Source organism: Leptinotarsa decemlineata, unplaced genomic scaffold, assembly GCF_025532065.1.
Source record: "Leptinotarsa decemlineata unplaced genomic scaffold, Ldec_3_MD MMD2_tig00026374_RagTag_RagTag, whole genome shotgun sequence".
In the NCBI taxonomy this organism is placed as follows: Eukaryota; Metazoa; Arthropoda; class Insecta; order Coleoptera; family Chrysomelidae; genus Leptinotarsa; species Leptinotarsa decemlineata.
Genome location: NW_027412710.1, coordinates 272,675 through 290,834, shown reverse-complemented (window position 1 = coordinate 290,834; position 18,160 = coordinate 272,675). Strand labels below are relative to the sequence as shown.

General features: G+C 36.6%; 1 long non-coding RNA gene across 2 annotated transcripts in view; it reads right to left on the bottom strand.

Annotated features, from left to right (window-relative positions):
* The window catches only part of LOC111514791 (uncharacterized), a 21,902-nt gene extending 8,738 nt beyond the window's left edge, over window positions 1-13,164 (bottom strand). Inside the window, exons 1-2 of one of the 2 annotated variants that reach the window (XR_002723433.2) lie at window positions 12,952-13,164; window positions 12,291-12,430 (exon numbers count right to left, since the gene is read on the bottom strand). This is a non-coding gene — a long non-coding RNA (uncharacterized lncRNA). The remainder of the gene's footprint in view (window positions 1-12,290; window positions 12,431-12,951) is intronic. The other variant, XR_012468085.1, reaches the window with a different exon arrangement.
* Window positions 13,165-18,160: the final 4,996 nt, after the last annotated feature.

The following is an 18,160-nucleotide window of genomic DNA, read 5'->3' as shown; positions in this document are numbered from 1 at the left end:
GGTAATATATATATATATATATATATATATATATATATATATATATATATATATATATATATATATATATATATATATATATATATATAAAATAGGGATGGACAAAGGGATTATAAAGTGGGAATATGGTACAACTGAAGCAACGGGACACTATTTAGTGATATAAATATATAAAAAAGAGTATAATAAGAATGTACAATTATAACAATTACACAACGAATTCAGTTGAGGTTTGTACAATTATAATTTTAAAATATAATCAGGAGCCCAGAAACTCTTCTACGCTATAGAAAGCTTTTTCGCTGTGATATGTTGATATTCTAGTCCTAACTGCTGACTTGCTACCACTCATATCTATTAGATTTTTCATCTTATTGAAACATTTTACACCAACATATTTTGGGGAATTTTGACCAATGAGAAGCCTAGAAAAGGACAGATGAATATTTTCCTTATTCCTTGTATCATGTGCATATATTTGATCATTTTTCAGAAACGTATTTTCATTGTCCTTTATAAACAATATCAAGTTCAAGATGTAGAGACAAGGTAACGTTAGTATTTTAGAATTTCGGAATAGTGGCTTACAAGATTCTGAAGGGTGAGTTTTATTCATAGCTCTGATGATTTTTTTCTGAGAACGAAAAGCCCCTAGTATGTGAGTTGAGGATCCCCAAAATATTATTCCATATTGCATAGCTGACTGTGCCAGTCCGAAATAAAGAATTCTCAGTACATCAGCTGATACTGTATCCCTCAGATTCCTAATAATGTATGTGATTGTGCTGAGTTTTGAACATAAAGTGGTGATATGGTTTTCTCATGAAAGTTTCCTATCAAGCACAACACCTAAGAACTTCATACTCTCTTTGCTTTCTATCGATTTTCCATCAACTGTTAAGTAGAGATCATTATCAGGATTCATATTTTTTGGTAAGAATCGAATATGATAGATCTTAGCGGTGTTTAGTGCTAGTCCATTTTTACTGCAGCAACACAGGTGTTCTTTATGTCGCTCGTGAATATTATAAAGAAAAGAGGTCCCAGAATGGAGCCTTGAGGTACACCTTTATGATAACTTTCTCTTGTCTTTGATTTTATGGAATCTAGTACAACAGGTTTTCGATTGTCCAAGTAAGAAGTTGCCCAGTTTAGAGCAACACCTTGAACTCCTATAGCTTCTAGTTTGAGTCTTAATAAGTTATGGTCTATAGTATCAAATGCCAGGCTTAGATCATAGAATAGACCAACGACATTTTTTATTTCATTTAATGCTCTATAAATGAATTCCAAACAGTCATAAATTGCAGTATTAGTTGATTTATTTTTTCAAAATCCGTTCTGAATGGATGGCATTAGTTGGAAGTTCTCCAATAAAGTGTCAATCGTGTGGAGTATGATGTCTCGAAAACTTTTGCAATTTGATTTTGTATGCAGATAGATCTATAATTTTTCATTTCGTTTATAGAACCTTTGTTCTTATAAACTGGAATGCATTTAGACTCTTTGATGGTAGGAAATATTCCAGACGTGAATGAATCATTTATTAGTTCACCTAATGGCTGGGCAATAAGTTTACTAGCAGCCTTCAGGACCTTACCATTTATGCCATCCATTCCTGCTGCAGGTTTAGATGTTGTTTTTGAGATGATTTCCTGAACTTCTTCAGGTGTTACAGGAGTTAGAAAAAAAACTTTTATGAAATTATCGAAATGTTGATCAAGATTTGGTTTAGGACAATTTTGAAAGGAATCTATAAAATAATCATTGTAGTTGCTTTTTTCCAGTGGATCTGTTATCAGTTCACCATTGTCGTTTTTTACACATATAGAAGGGTTCACCTTATTATTCTTATTTTCTTTAATAATTTTCCAACTTTCCCTCATTCTGTTGTTTGATTTGAGTAATCGTACATCGTGTTTATGTTTCTGAAATTGTTTCACATGGCTGGTGTATGCTTTTTTACATGTTTCGATATCTTGGGGACAGTTTGAGTTCTTTTTTTGTCTTTCCATTTCACACAGTTGGTCATGCATTACTTTAATTTCTGGGGTGTACCACCGTTTTTTGGTTGGTTTTGTTTTTGTTTTTCTGATTGGAAATGCACAATTGTAATGATATAAAAATGTATCATAAAATGAAGAGAATCTTTCGTCAAAGGTATTTGCTGTGTAAACTTCAGCCCAACTTTCACGAGATATATAAGTTAAGAAAGTTTCAATATTTGATTCACTGTAAGATCTATTATATTTGTATTCAGTATTTCGGATCTCAGAATTTATTACGTAGAAAGTACATATTTGATAAGTATGGTCAGATAGAAAAGACTATGTACATCAACATTTTTGACCTCAATGTTCGAAAAAATATTGTCTATACATGTGTTGAGTCTCATCTCAATTATTATATTGATAGTACAATTTTTATTAAATTCACATTTTATTATTTTTATCATATTGCGCCTTTTAACGGGATTGAGTTATAAAATACCAAGCCGTAAGATTAGTACTTTGAAATTCTAAGCATTTGAATTTTAATTAGATTTTATACCTACGATTGTATCCCTCAAAATCCTTAAAAGCTTATAAATGGCCAGCTTATCTATTGCTCCGTAATCCATCACAAATCTAGAGAAATATTTGAAATTGGTAGAATTATGAAAGGACCCTATTGTATTTGCTCTCTTGGGTTTTTCTAATATTACACAAAGGATTAAGTCTGGTTCTGTAATATTTCTTTCATGAATATTTCCATCTAGCTGTAGCAACTGAAAAGGTTGGCATCTGTGAATCTTTTCATCTGTGGGGTGGGCCTTTTCAAATGTCTACCCAATGAGGTGCCTCCACCCCTGAATTATTCTCCTACCATAGTAAGTTGCTCAAAACTCAGTTCGATATTGTAAATTTAAAATTAAGTCAGTATAAGTTGAACCTTTGTAGAGAACAGTTGAAATAAACACTTGTCTGTGCTATCTTCGCATTCCTTTTATTTGACACAAGACTTAGTGCAAGCCTTGTGTGTAACTCAAATACGGACGATAAAACAATCGTACGTCAAAACATTGGTCCTTCGAGCCAAGATTAGTGTAAAAATAATCAGTGTTGTTTCTATAATCTGGAAAGCAGTAAGCTTTATTCATCGCAACTTCGCTGTAATTGCACAGTGATCAACCATATTCATTTGTGTGTCATTCATCGAAAGCCGCAGGTTCGCGCAACATATCAGAGTCGAAAAAACCATCCAGTGTTCATCGACAACTTGAAGAAAATTATTGCAATTTTCATCAATCATCATTCATTTGCTGACACTCCGACGAGTTTGTCGTCAGAAGCAGAACTCCAGTTCCCGGTTCCAATAGTCAATTATAATCTTGCCGAGTCTAGTTCAATTACAGTTGGACAACAGTATCAGGAGATCCATATTCAGCGTGCAGGTAAGTCAGTTGGTACCACCTGAAATATACTTTTTTCCATAACTCCCTTTTACTTTATCGCATCTATTTCGTACCGTATTGTTATATACCATAATAAGATTTCAGTAATTGTATTAAAATGGCAGCGAAACAAATCAAAGCCTTGAAAAACAAACGCGCAGGTGCTAAACGATCGTTAACCAGGTATTCAAATTTTCTTAAAGCATTTGATCCATCTAGGGATTTTCCCGCTCTGGAAAAGAGATACAAGGAAATTGAAACAACTCGCGAAAAATTTGAAAGCGCTCAATCAGAGCTCGAATCGCTCTGTGAGCTTAGCGATGAGCATCACGAGTATGGAGATGAATTCGAAGATCTATATTTTGAAACTTATTCAATTGCTACAAACCTTTTATCTAACCGATTGCTTGAAACTACTGTCACAGCAACTCCTACAAAAACAAACGTATCGGTAATACCCACGAGTACGGAATTTGTTTCTGATCCGGAATCCCACAATTCCATTATAGATAGCCAAACTAACAATATTGCCAACCCTGACACTCAGGTTAATGTCGATTCAGCACTCACTAGTACCGTTTCATTACTATCCAATGTCAACCCTGCGTCAGTAAGCGCAGATCAGCCTCAGCAATCAATTACACAGCAACAGCAGTTTGCTTCTGTTATCCCAAGTTCGCAACTTAGCGCAAACCTACCAACCATTGGTCTTCCTACATTTGATGGATCCATTAATACATGGTTGGATTTCCGTAACTTGTTTACTTCTTTAATCCATGAAGAACCTAGTATCCCGCCTGTTCATAAGTTATTTTATCTTAAAGGCTGTTTACGCAAAGATGCCGCTCGAGCGATATCATCTATGGACTTGTTGGCTCAAAACTATCTCATAGCTTGGAATTTACTGAAAGAGCAATACGATGATCCAAAATTCATTCGCGATAGCCATATAAATACACTACTAGACTTACCTAGTATATCGAAAGAATTTTCAATGCGAGAATTCGTAGATGGCATCCAAACAAATATTCGGGTTCTTCAGACGTTGGGAGAACCCATCGATCAGTGGAATTCAATTTTAGTTTTAGTATTTCGAAGAAAGCTTGGCGAGCGTCTCCAAGAACGTTGGCAAGATCACAGCATTGACATTCCTAACCCAACACTTTCGCAGATGCTCACATTTCTCAACCGGCACGCTCGGCTGGAGGGTACTAAATCTCATAATCAAGCACCGTTAGTCAAACACGCATATATCTCGAGAAAGGGGTAAGATTGTTTACCAAAAGGCGGACTCACGCCCTCAGAAGGTCTACATGGCTGCTACTTCGCCAAATAGATGCCTTCATTGTAAAGGTGATCATTGGATATACTATTGCCCTGAATTTCTTACACTTACGCCAAAACAGCGCCATGAAATTGCCAAAACGAGCAATTGGTGCAATAACTGTCTTCGCAAAGGTCATCGATCAGCTCAATGTTCCTCTAGTAACTGCCGCACTTGCAATCGGAAACATCACACTCTATTACATTTCGATAACAACAAGCCAGCAGCTCCTGAAACTTCATTGTCGACAGCGGCTGCATCTTCCACTTTAACTTTACACACTCGCGTTGCTTCGGAAGCTGTTCTAGCCACAGCGCTTATTGATATAGTTAACATGCATGGTAAAGTAAAACATGCAGAGTCTTTCTTGACGCAGGCTCTCAGGCTCACTTCATTACTGAGAGCGTCGCAATGTTCTTGAATTTAGATTGCAAACAGTAACAATCGCAGTCTCAGGTCTTGATAATACATCAACTACCGTAAACCAGGCTACTACAGCAATTATAAAATCTCGTCACAACAAATTTCAAAAGACAATCGAATTTCTTATTGTGCCTCAAATCAGCGCTGCTATGCCATCTATCACTATTGATCCTTCTTCCATCGAAATTCCAAAAAAACATTCATCTGGCAGATCCCGAATTCTACAAGGCGACGCCAGTAGACGCTTTGATCGGAGTAAAGCTTTTCTATAAGCTTCTGAGCATAGGTCAGATATCTCTGAAAAATCACCCAAACGCTGTGCTATAAAAAAACACTGCTGGGGTGGATTATAGCAGGGGAATTGAGAAATCAACCCTCATCTCGAAGCATCGTTTGCCATCTCGGCCTTCATTCACCATCGTCTCAGCAAGAACTTACTCGGTTCTGGGAAATTGAAGAGCTGCCCTCGTCTAAGGCCCTTTCTCCAGAAGAAGAAGCTTGCGAGGAGCATTACAAACTTCACACTTCGCGGAATGATTCCGGAAGATATGTAGTAAGATTACCTTTCAACAACCAAATTGAAAATTTGGGTACATCTTATTCAGCTGCTCTCAGGCGCCTCCATATATTAGAAAACAAGTTTTCTAGGAACCCTGAGCTGCAGCGTGACTATTTAGCGTTTTTAGCTGAATACAAGAATCTCAATCATATGTCGATAATCCCGGAGCATGAGAACAATAGTGTCGGTTTTTACCTTCCCATCACGCCGTGCTTAAGCAAGATAATGTCACCACCAAGATTCGTGTCGTGTTCGATGGATCAGCAAAGTCTTCAACCGGTATCTCACTAAATGATACCTTAATGGTTGGTCCCAAGCTGCAGGATGACTTGTTTGTTATCTTGACTCGTTTTCGGTCTCACATATATGCATTTACCGCTGACATCGAAAAGATGTATAGGCAAATTCTGGTCGACCCAATTGACACTCGTTATCAAAAAATTGTCCATCGGGACCATCCACGGGCTGTCATTAACACATATGTCCTCAATACTCTTACTTAAGGTACAGCTTGTGCATCTCATTTGGCTGTTCGATCATTGTACCAGCTAGCACAGGAAGGTCATCTATACCTTTGGCGGCTGTCGTTCTGACTAGGGACTTCTATGTTGATGACGTCCTCACTGGTGCCAACACCCATGAGGAGGCGTCCTGCTTGCGTGATCAGCTCGTCGAGCTTTTGGGGAAGGGAGGTTTTAACTTGCGCAAATGGGCCTCAAACGAACCCTCTCTTATTGTCAATGGTGCCGAGCATCCCACTTCTACACATATGTCTCTAGACCTCGAAGCTTCCATCAAAACTCTCGGTATACGGTGGAATGCTCGAAATATACGCTATTTTACAGCGTAAAACATAGTAGCGCAAGGATCACACACCAAGCGAAGTATCCTTTCCCAAATTGCTAAATTATTTGATCCACTGGGTTTGCTAGGCCCAGTGATAGTATATGCCAAAATAATTATCCAACTTTGCTGGAAGTCTGGGGTTACCTGGGATGAATCAGTCCCTCAAAACATACATGATATGTGGATCGCATATCAGAAACAACTTCCACTCCTGGAAAAATTACTCTTTCCTCGTTGCCTCGTTAGCCCGAACGTTGTAAGTATTCATATGAATGGATTCTGTGACGCGAGTGAAAAGGCCTACGGGGCTTGTATTTATTTGCGCACCACAAACAGCGAAGGTATTGTGCGAATTACTCTCGTATGTTCTAAATCTCGCGTAGCGCCCGTCAGCACGGTAAGTCTACCTCGCTTAGAGCTGTGCGCTGCAGCTTTGTTGGCAAATCTTTATTGTACTGTGCAAGAGTCACTTTTGATGCCTATTAACGAGGTTCACCTGTGGTCAGATTCCACAATTACCCTACATTGGCTGCAAACAGCCTCTCATCGACTCAAAACTTTCGTAGCCAACCGCGTAGCAGACGTTCAGCGGAAAACTTCATGCTGTCGTTGGCGCCACCTTTTTTCTCAAGACAATCCCGCCGATTACATATCTCGTGGCCAGCTGCCTAGCGAATTCATTCGAAATGGTTTATGGTCACAAGGCCCTTCTTGACTGCCTCTAGAGTCAAGTGCGTGGCCCGAAGGAGCTTTACAATTAGTCGAGATTCCCGAGTTAAAAACAAGCTCTGAAAAAATAACTGTTTATATTGCTTTAAATTCAACGGGGGCAAGCATTCTGGAACGATATAGCTCATTCGGTAAATTACAGCGCGTAGTGGCATATATTCTACGATTTATTTTCAACACGCGTAATAAAAACCAGCCTCGTCGCGAAAACTTATCATTGAAGGATATCTCGGAGGCTCATACGCTAATTATTAAGCTTATTCAGTGCTCGACATTCTCAAAAGAAATTAATTGCCTCAAGAGAAACGAAAGTATTTCCACGAATAGCCGGCTAATCCCCTATCTCAACCCCTATCTCGATGATGTCGGCTTACTCAGGGTTGGTGGGCGACTCCAACTCTCGGGGCTACCAGAAAAAACTCGGCACCCTATATTGCTGCCCAGCTCTCATCACGTAACAGATATACTCATACGCGAAGAACATCAACGTCTCGAGCACGCAGGTACCCAAGCTACCCTCTATTCTCTTCGTCAAACCTATTGGATTGTTAACGGTCGTAATACCGTGCGCAAGGTACTTCATCGTTGTATACGATGCTTTCGTGCTAAACCCCGCTTGGCTGATCACGGCTCCGGCATTCTGCCTCAAGCTCGGGTATTAGCTTCACGACCGTTCCTGAAAACAGGAATTGATTACTGTGGCCCTCTATTTATAAAAGAGAAGCGATACCGCAATCGAAACAAGATAAAGGTTTATGTAGCTATATATGTATGCATGGTCACCAAGGCCGTACATTTAGAATTGGTATGTGACTTCACCACAGAGGCCTTTTTAGCTAGCCTTAGGCGTCTTTTTGCCCGACGGGGAAAATCCCTAGAGATTCACTCCGATAACGCGGCTGATTTCGTAGGAGCTAATCGTGAGCTTCAAGAGTTATTCGAATCCACAGATCATAAAACTGCTATGCAAAAGTTTATTGAGCATGAACGTATAGTTTGGCATTTTATACCACCCAGAGCACCTCATTTCGGAGGGCTTTGGAAGGCCGCCGTGAAATCTTTCAAGTTACATTTGATTCGATCTGTTGGCGACACACTATTAACTTACGATCAATTGGAGACATACGTTGTCGAAATAGAAGCGATATTAAATTCCCAGCCACTTTCCGCCATGTCTTCCGACCCTAACGATCTCCTTCCTTGACCGCTGGTCATTTCCTCATTGGTGGTCCACTGACTTCGTTTCCACAGGAAAATTTGGCGGACCTTCCTGCAAACCGCCTCTCTGCTTGGCAGCACGCTCAGAAGCTGAAACAGCACTTCTGGAATCGATGGCATCATGAATATCTCAACAATATCATCAGTCTTCACCGTCAAACCAAAGGACCTGAACTTCAAGTTGGCGATCTGGTTATCATGCATGAAGACAATTTGCCACCATTGGCCTGGGCCGTTAGCCGCATCATAGCTACACATCCGGGTCCGGATGGCGTCATACGAGTTGCAACCGTGAGGACCAAGAACGGCGAATATAAGCGGTGCAGCAAGAAAACATGCCCACTGCCGATAGACTAGCGGTTCCCTAATGCTCTCATTTTTTTGAACTCAGTAGTTCAAGGGGGGCGGCAATGTTGAGTCTCATCTCAATTATTATATTGATAGTACAATTTTTATTAAATTCACATTTTATTATTTTTATCATATTGCGCCTTTTAACGGGATTGAGTTATAAAATACCAAGCCGTAAGATTAGTACTTTGAAATTCTAAGCATTTGAATTTTAATTAGATTTTATACCTACGATTGTATCCCTCAAAATCCTTAAAAGCTTATAAATGGCCAGCTTATCTATTGCTCCGTAATCCATCACAAATCTAGAGAAATATTTGAAATTAGTAGAATTATGAAGGACCCTATTGTATTTGCTCTCTTGGGTTTTTCTAATATTACACAAAGGATTAAGTCTGGTTATGTAATATTTCTTTCATGAATATTTCCATCTAGCTGTAGCAACTGAAAAGGTTGGCATCTGTGAATCTTTTCATCTGTGGGGTGGACCTTTTCAAATGTCTACCCAACTCTGCTCCTGTGAAAACAAATTTAGAATGCAACGATATCAATGAATATTATTGCTCAGTTGCAGAAACTGTTTCCAAACAGATTATTTCCTCAAAGGATCCACTGATTTATTTAAATCACATCTCTGTTTCTGAATCTTTCTTTTTCACGCCTACGGATACAGTAGAGATGAAACAAATTTTTAATGAAATTAAAAATAAAAATGCATCTGGGTGGGATGACTTATCTATAAAAATATTTTCACATCTTCCCGACTCGGCTATTATGGTACTAGTTGAATCAGTAAATGTTTCATTTGCAACAGGAGTTTTTCCATCATGTTTAAAAAACGCAATAGTAATTCCAATACATAAGGGGGGTGATACTGATAATCCCGCAAATTTCAGACCAATTTCAATGTTACCCACACTTTCAAAAATAATAGAGAAACTCGTGAAAAAAAGAATAATGGCCTTTCTGAATAAGCATAACACTATTATTTCTACACAATTCGGATTTCAAAGAGGGAAAGGAACAAATGATGCAATTTTCAACCTTCTTCAAAACGTTTACCTGAATCTGAATGATAGGGAAGTTGCAGCAGCAGTTTTCTGTGATCTGACAAAGGCTTTCGACTGTGTTAATCACAAAATTCTGTTGCAAAAATTAGAGAAATATGGGTTTAGAGATGTAGCAATCCAGTGGTTTGAGTCTTATTTATCCGGACGGAGTCAAAGCGTATTTCTTCAAGGCAACTTATCACACAAATTAGAAATTAAATGGGGGGTACCTCAAGGATCAGTTCTGGGACCCACCCTTTTCTTAGTCTATATAAATGATCTAGCCTCAATTGATATTTCCGGAGAGTTCACTCAATTTGCAGATGACACCACAATACTTTGGCATGATAAAAATGGCACACAATTGCATCAAATGATTGAGAATGATATTAGAAAAGTTAAAGATTGGTGTGATGCTAATAGGTTGTCTTTCAATATATCAAAAACTAACATCCTAACTTTCAAATGTAATCTTCAAGAACTTCATATAGGAAATCAGGTGATAAGTTATATGTCGGAAACAAAATTCCTGGGTTTATATATAGATGATAAATTGAAATTCGAAAGTCACATTGAAAAACTCAGAAGAAAATTGGCATCAGGATGTTTCGCTGTAAGAACCATTTCATGGGAACTTGGTGTAGATATGGCAAAAGTGTGTATTATGCTTTAATCGATTCACATTTGAGATATGGAATCTGTTTTTGGGGATCATGTAGTCGATATGTCTTCAATATGATTTTTGTTTTGCAAAAACGAGCAGTAAGGTATATGTGCAAAGCTAAATTCGGGATTCTTGCAAGCCACTCTTTATAAAACATAAAATCTTAACATTACCTTGTATTTTTATCTTAGAATCAGTATGTCTCATGCATAGCAAATTTAAAAACAAACCTCATGAATTGTCTCAATACAACACAAGACAAGCACTAAATATAACCTTACCAATTCCAACATCGACACAAATAAAAAATTCCATATTTTATAATGGTAAAAAATTATTCAATCACCTACCAAATGAGATAAAAATTTTAGATAGCAAAAAACAATTCAAAAGTACCGTAAAAAAACTTCTATTGACGAATGCTTTCTACTCATTAGATGAATTCTACTGTATGAACTTTTAATGCGTGAAATTCGACTTTGTTATACATTATTATTTAATGTGTTTCAGTGATACTTATATTTTATTTATATTTATATGAACTTCATTTTATATTTACACCTCTTTGTTGTTAATATTCGTACAAGCAAATTTTTATTGTGACAATTTTAATATTTTATGTACATGCATTGTATAATTGCACATGTTGTTGTTAAGTGTTTTAGAGTTATATATGTATATGTGTGTGTATGTGTATGTATGTATATGTGTATATGTATGTATGTGTATATATGTGTATATATGTATATAAAATTGTGATCATTTTTATTATTTTCATGTACTTATATTTCATATTTTGTTGACTAGTACGAGGATAATGTATCAAATTTCCTTTGACTCAGATGTGCGTCTATCGTAGTCCAATTATAATTATTATCACTTTTTCTACCTCACTATTTATCATATCGATATATATCTAAAGGTGATTGTTGTGTTATTTTGTTCTTTTATTTTGTAAACGACTTTGTCAATGAGAATTATGTTCTTCAGGCAATAAAGTATATTTTGATTTGATTTGAGGTGCCTCCACCCCTGAATTATTCTCCTACCATAGTAAGTTGCTCAAAACTCAGTTCGATATTGTAAATTTAAAATTAAGTCAGTATAAGTTGAACCTTTGTAGAGAACAGTTGAAATAAACACTTGTCTGTGCTATCTTCGCATTCCTTTTATTTGACACAAGACTTAGTGCAAGCCTTGTGTGTAACTCAAATACGGACGATAAAACAATCGTACGTCAAAACAACATGTATTGCTTCTACTAGTGATTCTCGTAGGCTCCTGAATATGATGTCTTATGTTAAACTCCCCTAATAGGTTTATTAAACAAGTGATTTTTTTGCATTATCAACAAGAAAATTCAAGTTTACATCTCCACAAATAATATAGTAATCATCCTTCTTATAGACATGATGAAGTAGCAATTCTAATTTGTCCAGAAAAATGTTCAAGTTACTGTCAGGAGTCCTATAAACTGAGATTCTATCATTTTATCGTTATACTAAATAAAATATGAAAATAAATTACAAAGCAGTCGTGATCCATTTGCTACCCTAATTAAAACTAATTATAGATACGACACACTAGCCAGCAAGTGGCTAATTGGAATCCAATAGTAATGAATGTGTGTCTTTGAAATTGGTATTATCTGAAAGTATTGAGTACAATCACGAAGAAAAATTTTGGAATCTTACCGTCTATTCCTCACCTGCATTCAGCGAGTGTTCCTGGATGTGTTCACTAAAATTCATCCATAACCCATATCAGTAGCTGACACATCTGGAAAGCCAGGACTTCTTATCGGCCTAAACATACATTTGTCCATGTTTCTGATCTGGAATGAAAAGCAAAATTCAGTGAAAAGGTGCTGGTATTATGAAGTTATCATATTCAAGAATCACTTTATTGTGAGATTTTCACCAAACAGTTTTGCAAAAAACACAACATGTTTCACTATATAATAGCTTCTTCAGGATTAAGTTATTCATTCAATGAGTCAGGATTCGCTATTATGTAGTGATAATTTTGAAAATTTCAACTGAATTTTAAATTTGGATGTTTTGTCATAGCAATCTTATTGGCTAGGCAATGTTGCAGCATCAAATATGAAATATACAAATATAGAATTTTTCATTGATTTTTTACTAGATCGTGCGTACATAAGTTAAAAACAATTTGAATGTTAACAAATAAATAGTTTAAAAGTATTAAAATACATGTACAAATTATTTGAACGGTAGTCTTTGCTGGCCCCAGTCAAGAACAAAACTATTATATGACATGGGTAAGGGAATGGCTACAAATTATTATATATGAGATAAACAAAATATTAACATTAAAATAGGCATAACTTACTGTTAGTGAGGTTAGCGGTGTTCAAATAGGTGTTTACTAAACAGCACATGTCAGAGACGATAAAACTATTTTATAAATAAAGTTAAAAATATTCCGAAGTTTCACATGACATGTAAAACTTTCTACTTTCACACTACACACCAAATTATTTGAATATTCAACAGATAAAACAACACACTAACACACGTGTATATGTAAAACCACAATGCCACTTTCTTCTTCTCGTCTATGCTTATGGTTATCAGTGTTGCCAACAAAGTATCAAGCTACCCACAAGAAGCGACCTCTAAAACCACTAACAAAAATCGCATCATTTTAAAAAATCACAAAATTTTCCACCAACTTTATTTTTAGCAAATTTTTGGAGAAATAACATTAAAATTACATATTATTTAAAAAAATATGAAATTAAATTATCAAGTCATCTTCAGATAAGTCGTTTTCTTCCGTACCATCTTCGTTAGTCTCCGATTGGTACCACTCTTTGGTGCCAATTAATTTCACAATAGTGTTTGGGATTTCATAGTCGTTGCAACATTTTCCCACTATCTTCATTCCGCCGGGTACTTTTAATATAGCAGTTGAAAGATTAAACCCCATCCTGTTTCTCTGCTTGTTTTTTATTATATGCATACTGCTAAACAGTCTCTACACTTCGGCGTTGGAATGCGGCAATATTAAAAGAGTGATCACATAAGTCGCCAATTCGTGAAATCTTGAAACCCCTTGTACATCTTAGAAATGCAGGACTTCATACCAAAATATTTTTGTATTTTTGGTTTCTTGCCATTCCAATAAATGAATTTGTCGCCATTGATCGTCTACTTTCACAATGAATTCAGAACTTTTATTTAATTGAGTCATAATGTCTATCAGATCTTCTTTGTTATGAATAAGTGCTTTCTTGACACTTATTCGCAAAATTTTTTTCATTAATTTCACATTTCTGGAATCCTATTCAATTAAACTCACTATAAATTGCCTGCACCGAGTCCGCACTATTTCTTCCTCTTCCCTTGGTAATCTCTTTTCTCGCATTTCGAGTATTTATTTTTCAAGTTATTGGAGAGTTATATTGGAGAAAAATCTTTTCAATATGAAATTCGTTCTAAAGATTCCATGATAATTGGTTCTTCTTCTTTTTCCATTAATGGATTCAGCTGCCAGGGCTATCCAACCAGGAGTTGCAGGATCATGTTGCTACTACAAGTGGAGCCCACACTGAAGTGGATCCGAGTTGGACCCAAACCCCACCAGGGTTTGCGCTAAAACAAATTTCAACTATAATTTGAAGTCAGTTAACAAGCAATGTCCGACTGCAATAGAGTGTAAGCACTAATGTGAGGAGATGCACTACGGTTACGTGTATGGACACTACGATCAGGTCATGATTGGCGAAGCACTGCATGCGCACAAGTATTAAGTCTATCTTAATCACTACAGCTTTATATTGGATGCAATCAAGAATTTGGATATGGTTTGTATTTTAGATGGTGATATATGTCTGAAAACGATATCATGGAAGGTAAGAGGCTGAATTGTTGAAGGAGGGATGCTGAGAGAGGCATGAAGTATTTGTATATTATGAGAATTATCAGGACAGACAAAGAATATATGTAGGAGAGTCTGTATTTCCCCACATTCGCAGCGGTCGTCATCAACTATCTTAATTTTGTGGAGATGCGCTTTATTGATGGAATGAGTGCTCCTATTTCTGCACATATTGACGATTTTTTTACGAGAACAAGTAGCCAGATCCTTGAACCATGGAGTTTTGTAAGGTTGTGGTACGGAGGAAAGGTAAAGTTTGGCTTTGAATTGTCCGTCCCCGCTATATTGATTGGTCCAGTCTATCTAAATATTATGTTTCAATAATGCTTGACACCGTCTATAGTCTACTTGAGGATGATTAGAAAGTAGATGATTTCTTTTAATATTGGCTAAAGTATTGGCTATATCATTACCCTTGATATTGGAATGACTAGGGATCCATGCAAAATGTATGCTGTTTCCCTTTTGCGACGGCTCTGTATATCAATTGTCTGGTACGTAATGAAAGGTAATCACTGTTTGCAGATATAGATGACCGGGAAATTTTTGCCAGAGTGCTTTTTGAGTCGCTAAAGATAACTGCGTGTTTGATATCGTTGTCAACAATATATTGAACTGCTTCTTGGATTGCTGTTATTTCAGCTGAGCATATTGAAAAGAAAGAGGGTAATCATCCAGAATGGTTTAGGTTGTGTGAAAAAACTCCAATGCCAACATTACCGCGTTCATCTTTAGACCCATCGGTGAAAAAATATGTGTGATTGGCAAATTGTTTCTGGGAGAGTCTGGGAGAGTCCTGGGAGAGTCCTGGGAGAGTTCTGGTGGTTGTCGTTCTTTTTAGAGAGATTCATTTCGTGGTGGGGAATTGGGAATATTTGACCATGTAAACTATAACGGTAACAAGAAACATTTGGAAACAGTATAATATCTGGGATGTGGGGTATTAGTCTGATATATGCAGTAAGGATGGGGGAAGACAATTGAGCCGCCAATATGTAGGATATTGAATATATGTATCTTGCAACTCCATAACGGAATGAATAGTAGGATTCACGTAAGATGACAATTTTGAAATGCATTTCACTCCCAGCCAATTTCGCCTGTGAGCATGAGGCATCTCTGAGCTTTCTGAAGTTCACAAAAGAAGTCATACTGGAGAAAAACCGTTTCACTATTCAACCTGTTCAAAGTATTCCACTCAACCTCGTGATTTAAGGGTGCATGAAAGAAGTTATATTGGAGAAAAACCTTTTCAATATGAAATTCGTTCGAAATATTTCATGATAGTTGGTAATTTTAAAGTTAACTAAAGATGTCATACTGGAGAAAAACAGTTTCACTGTACAACCTGTTCAACGTGTATTTCACTCAACTTTGTGATTTTGGGGTGCATGAAAGAAGTTATATTGGAGAAAAACCTTTTCAATATGATATTCGTTCGAAAGATTTCATGATGATTGGTAATTTTAAAGTTCACGAAAGAATTCATACCGGAGAAAACCCGTTTCACTGTAGAACCTGTTCAAAGTATTCCACTCAAGCTTGTGATTTGAGGGTGCATGAAAGAAGTTATATTGGAGGTAAACCTTTCCAATATGATATATGATGAAATCGGCCGATACTTGATGAAAATCCATAACTAACGTATTCCAAAAACACTTTATTGTGAGATTTTCACTAAATTGTTTTACAAAAACGCAACACGTGTTTCGCCATACAATGGCTTCATCTGGCGCCAGATGAAGCCATTGTATGGCGAAACACGTGTTGCGTTTTTGTAAAACAATTTAGTGAAAATCTCACAATAAAGTGTTTTTGTAATGCGTTTTCCAATATGAAATTCGTTTGAAAGATTTCATGATAATTGGTAATTTTAAAGTTCACGAAAGAAGTCTTACCGGAGAAAACCATTTCACTGTATATCCCGTTCAAAGTATTTCACTCAACCTTGTGATATAAGGGTGCATGAAAGGAGTTATATTGGAGGAAACCTTTTCAATATGAAATTCGTTCGAATAATTCATGATAATTGGTCATTTGAAAGTTCACGAAAGAAGTCATACCAGAGAAAAACATTTTACTGTTCAGAGTCTTTCACACAAACTTGTAATTTGTGAGTGCACGAAATAAGTTATACTGGAGAAAAACCGTTTCACTGTACAACCTGTTCAAAGTATTTAACTCAACCTTGTGATTGTAATAAATGAATATCGGGTCTGAATTGGCGATCCCTATGTACTACTAATGATATATAATAATCAACTCAGTTTACTCGCATCAGAAAAATCACCCCCCTGTATATGGGATCGTTTAGCCGAAGGTGTTTATTTTTCAATTTAGTTTGGTAGCGGGAGAGTTGTTGCCACCAGATCAGTAAAAATTTGAAATCACACGGATTGAGAATTAGTGGGCGACTGGGTCAACAGTTGAATTTTTTACCTTTCTATCTTCGTAGAGCAATGGCTTGGTTATGCCACCAATTATATCCTCAGAGACTGGATTCGATCACGGCTTAAATGCGTGATCTTTTAGGGGTTTGAGGGAATGAAATAATATCAGCACAGTTTCACAAACCAACTTTATTGATGAATAAAGTCGTTGGAATTATCGAATTAACAATTGAAAAACAAAAGCCACTTTTTCCTCAACAACTCTTATCAGGAATTTGAAAATGTTCTCTAGATCAACTAAATTGAATCAACCCGCGAATACCTCCAAAACCCACTAAGTATCACTTCTCTAAACAGTGACTTGAAATATCTCACTATTTCAATTCACTCAAAATTTCCTCTAGAATTTCCAGCTACTGTAGGAAATTCTACTGGATTCACCAAATCTCCGCGCACGACTGCCTTGAATCTTTTCAAAAAAAACTCTCCACCTTAACTCTGTTAGGGGATGTAATTAACATTCTTTCAGAAAAGTTCCTACCAATCGGAAAGTCTGAAATTGTTTCCAAGACTGTTACTCTTATCGCCACCTTATGGTCCGGCGAATAAGTCCGCAAGAATTCACGTCTAGTCCCCGACATTTCCAATGTCGTGAGCCTGCTACTGATATACAGGGTGTCCCTGGACTTCCTCTTTTCCTCTCGGGAATGTATAGATGGGGTCAAAATATCACCAGTACTTCATATAACTTTTTTTCCTAAAAGTCTTCGTAACCAAGTTACGGGCCCTCGAAGTTACAAAATGAAAAATGTTTTTCTTTGATAACTTTTCAAGTGAATATTCAAAATCATCCAAATTTTGGTAATTGACTAAACAAATGAATTCCGTCGATGAGCTTTCATGCAGGAGTCAGTTGTTTTGCTACAAAGCCAGGAACGGACTACCCCGATTGTCCACACCCCAAAACTTTGAAATGACAGATATTTTTCAATATTTTTCAACAAAATGAGGTTACTTGGACAATTTTATGAATAAAAGTACTCGTGTGGAAAGTCGATCGGAGCAACGAGTCTTGATAAAAATGTAGTTCTACTCGACGACATCAAACCCGCTCGTCCACCATTATTTGAAATGAATAATTATAATTATTCATCATCATCAAAGCAGAAATAATAATGATAACGTTAATTCAACAACATTTATAACAGGAATAATACAAAGTATGCTAAAATGAAGTCGTAAACAAAAAGTACAGTACCTATATGGAA